The following is a 4,555-nucleotide window of genomic DNA, read 5'->3' as shown; positions in this document are numbered from 1 at the left end:
CATGCGAGGGGTGCAGCCGCTCCAGTATAGAGGCCACCCCATGTGGGACTTCAACGGGGAGGATGACGCCACCCGCCACGGCCATAAGAGGCCGGATTCGGCTACCGCTCTAATAAAGACCTTGTCCGCTTTGTACAAGGGAGAAGAGGAGGAATTTCTCCGCGTCAACCCACATGGTGGATTTTCTATGTATAATCCCCCAAGTTGGGTAAGTGACACTTTTACTTGCCCATCCGTTTTATATTCCCATCGTTAAATATTCAGTCTAACGACTTCAACGCAGGAACTGCGCCAGGCTGTTAAAGAAATAAACAGCCCTCCTCCACAACCCGAGGATCCGGGACGGTCCCTCGACCCGGCCTCTCAAGAGGATCCGGACTTATCTGTGGAGCTGATTGATGGGGTGTTTCATCAATTGAGCAAGGACAACGCCTTGGTGGCCATCACGGCCGATTACCCAGGGCTACTCCCAGCCTCACAGGTAACTGAGACCGAAGTCCCAGCACTTTGAAAAGGGATCTATCCTTGCGTATTTTCGATTGCCGTATGACAACCGTGTTTTGCAGGGGAGGTCCTTGAGATGGGAGGCCGAGCCTGCGGCGACTAGCCAATGAGGGGCGGCAAGGCCCCGTGGGCTGAAAAGAAGTGCGGTCCGGACTGAAATGCCGGCGCAAAGGTATAGCGCGCCATCTTATTTCCAGGTGTTATTCCTTCAAGGCATACTAACGCTCGTGCTCTCTTCAGGACGAAGAGACCTCGCCGGACTATATCCGGAGAGGTTGCCAATCGCGCCTCCACCAGCCAGTCTCCAAAGCCTGGTCCGGAAGCGGAGGCGAACATGTGGCGCGCACCGGACGCTCCTCCGACAGAGGATGCGGACAGACTGTCTGCCACCAATTCCGAGGTGGAGAGTCCCATGAACCACAGGCGTCGCCGGACAATTCTTCGCGAGACTTGTTTCTCGCAAGAGGCATTGGATGCCTTCAATTCGGGAGATGCGTACCTCCGTGCCGCTCAAAATGGTCTAGCCAGAGCCACGGAGCAATATGTAAAAGACATACGGGTAAGAAAATTTTGGTAATTATATATATGTACTAGTAGCCCCCGAGACTTGAAACAGTTAGAATAACTGATTTAAGGATCATCTGCTATGCAGGTTCTTACAGAAAAGAATACCCTGCTATCCCAGGAGCTGGAAGAGTGCAAAGCCCAACTGCGAAAAGAGACGCAGGAAAAACATATGGGGGTGTATAGATAAATAAGTGGAAAAAAGATCATCTTTAGTTCACCGACCGAATATTCCCTTAAGAACGCTAGCTTTCGGCTTCACCCAGTCTGAGGTACACATCCGGCTGACCCGGCAGTAACAATCGCAGAGGTGCTCCCTTTACCACCTAGCCGAACAATCGGGAACGTAGGGGTAAGCACAGGAGCCAGGAAACCCAGCTTGGCCAAAACTTAAGTCATATCGATGCATATAATGGTGAATAAAAGGTACATGCAGAAGTATGACACATGTGTTGGGCACAAAGCCCGTATAAATAAGCTTCTGTTTAAAGAAACCCCCAGGTTTATTGAGCGCGGATAGCGCATCACTGTATGAGCCTTTAAAGGCTATAAAAGAGAGAGGGGGGGAGAAGGAGAGAAATCTAAGACAGAAAGTATATAAAAATGGACAGAGGAAGGAGACGAACACAGAGTCCGGCGCTAGGCGTAGAATCTTCGGAGACGGGTTGCGTTCCATGGGTTCAGCTCGAGTCGGTTATCCGATGCATCTCGCTGGCGGTATGCTCCACCAGTCAGGACTTGGTCAATTATGAAGGGACCTTCCCACTTGGGCTTGAGTTTGTCATTTTTCTTGTCCGGCAGGCGTAGAACTAATTCGCCAACGTTGTAATTTTTGGCCCGTACTTCTCTGCTTTGGTATATTCAAGCCCGCTGTTGATAGAATGCAGAACGGGCTTTTGCCACGTCACGCTCTTCCTCCAAGGCGTCCAAACTGTCCTGCCGATCGACCTTGGCTTCTCTTTCTTCGTACATGCGCACTCGAGGTGAGTCATGAATTATGTCGCAGGGCAAAACTGCCTCTGCGCCGTACACCATGAAGAATGGTGTGTATCCGGTGGTGCGATTCGGCGTGGTCCGCAGCCCCCAGAGTACGGAGTCGAGCTCCTCTACCCAGTGCGTATTAGATTCCTTAAGGGGCGCACTAATCTGGGTTTGATGCCGCTCATGATAAGACCATTTGCACGTTCGACCTGGCCGTTAGTTTGTGGGTGATAGACGGAAGCATAATCGAGCTTGATGCCCATGTTTTTGCACCAGAGTTTTACCCCGTCGGCCGTAAAGTTCATGCCATTATCAGTGATGATGCTGTGGGGGACGCCGTAACGATGTACAACCCCAGATATAAAGTCTATCACCGGTCCGGATTCGGCCGTCTTAACAGGCTTGGCTTCTATCCATTTGCTGAACTTATCCACCATGACCAGTAAGTATTTTTTCTTGTGGGTTCCGCCTTTAAGGGGTCCAACCATGTCAAGCCCCCAGACCACGAAGGGACAAGTGATGGGGATAGTTTGGAGGGCGGTGGGTGGCATATGACTTTGGTTTGCAAAAAGCTGGCAACCGACGCATCATTGGACTAAGTCCTGGGCGTCTGCCCGGGCCGTCGGCCAATAAAAGCCTGTACGGAAGGCCTTGCTTACAAGGGACCGAGCTGCAGCGTGATGACCACCGAGTCCAGCATGAATTTTAGCCAGGAGGTTCCGCCCTTCCTCTTCGGAGATGCACCTTTGAAGGACTCCGGTAGTGCTTTTCTTATAAAGCTCTCCCTCATGGACTTTATATGCTTTAGATCGCCGCACTATGCAGCATGCCTCATTTTGGTCCTCGGGGAGTTCTTGCCTAGTAAGGTAGGCGAGGAATGGTTCTGTCCATGGGGCGATGACAGCCATTATTACGTGGGCTGAAGGTGTTATTTCATTGGCAGAGCCTCCAATTATGTCAGAGTGTTCGGTGTCAGGCAGTGCGGTTGGGTCTGGGCTGTTATTGTCGGGTTCCCCTTCCCATACCACGGATGGCTTGAACAGCCTTTCGAAGAAGATGTTGGGGGGGACTACATCGCGTTTTGCGCCGATGCGTGCCAGGAAATCTGCCGCCTGATTATTTTCCCGGGCTATATGGTGAAATTCGAGCCCTTCGAACCGAGCTGACATTTTTAGGACGGCGTTGCGATAAGCTGCCATTTTTGGATCCTTGGCATCAAAGTCTCCATTTATTTTGGATATTGCGAGGTTCGAGTCCCCACGCACCTCTAGGCATTGAATGCCCATGGATACTGCCATCCGGAGACCATGTAAAAGGGCCTCATATTCGGCTGCGTTGTTGGAGTCTGTGTACATTATCTGGAGTACGTATTGAACTGTGTCTCCTGTGGGGGACGTCAAAACGATGCCAGCCCCTAGACCGGCCAACATTTTGGAGCCGTCGAAGTGCATGACCCAGTTTGAATATGTGCCGTACTCTTTAGGGAGTTCGACCTCCGTCCATTCTACGACGAAGTCGGCCAAAACTTGCGACTTGATAGCTCGCCGTGGCTTGTAAGTTATGTCGAACGGGAGGAGCTCAATGGCCCATTTTGCAATCCGGCCCGTCGCGTCGCGGTTGTTTATAATATCGTTAAGTGGCACTTCCGAGGCTACTGTTATTGAACACTCTTGAAAGTAGTGTCGCAGCTTCCGGGATGCCATAAATACCGCGTACGCAATCTTTTGATAATGCGGGTACCGTGCCTTGCACGGAGTAAGGACAGTGGACACATAATAGACCGGCTTTTGAAGGGGGAATTTGTGTCCGTCCGTTTCTCGTTCGACGACGAGCACTGCGCTTACGACCTGATGGGTTGCTGCAATGTATAATAGCATTGGTTCGCCAATGTTTGGCGCGGCCAGGACTGGGTTTGTTGCCAAGATGGCTTTTATTTTGTCGAGTCCAGCCATGGCTGCATCCGTCCACTCGAAGTGTTCGGTGCACCAAAGGAGGCGGTAAAGGGGTAGGGCCTTTTCTCCCAAGCGGGAGATAAAGCGGCTTAGAGCTGCCACGCATCCGGTTAATTTTTGTATTTGTTTGAGGTCCTTCGGGATATCCAATTGTGACAGAGCTTGGATCTTGGCTGGATTTGCTTCAATTCCTCTACCGGATACAATGAAGCCCAAGAGCTTTCCGGCTGGGACGCCGAAAACACATTTTTCCGGGTTGAGCTTGATGTCGTATGTTCGGAGGTTATCGAATGTTAGCCTCAAGTCGTCTACTAGAGATTCGACATGTCTTGGTTTAATGACCACATCATCTACGTATGCCTCCACTATTTTGCCAATCTGGTTTGCCAGACATGTCTGAATCATGCGCTGATATGTTGCGCCGGCGTTTTTGAGCCGGAAGGGCATTGTGTTGAAGCAGAATGGGCCGTATGGTGTGATGAATGCCGTTGCGGCTTGGTCTGACTCTGCCATCTTTATTTGATGGTAGCCGGAGTATGCATCGAGGAAACACA

The sequence above is a fragment of the Triticum urartu genome, chromosome 1A (genome assembly GCF_056163025.1).
Source record: "Triticum urartu cultivar PI428250 chromosome 1A, HENAU_Tu73, whole genome shotgun sequence".
NCBI classification, from domain to species: domain Eukaryota; kingdom Viridiplantae; phylum Streptophyta; class Magnoliopsida; order Poales; family Poaceae; genus Triticum; species Triticum urartu.
The sequence above is the reverse complement of the archived record's forward strand: the minus strand, read 5'-3'. Positions refer to the sequence as shown.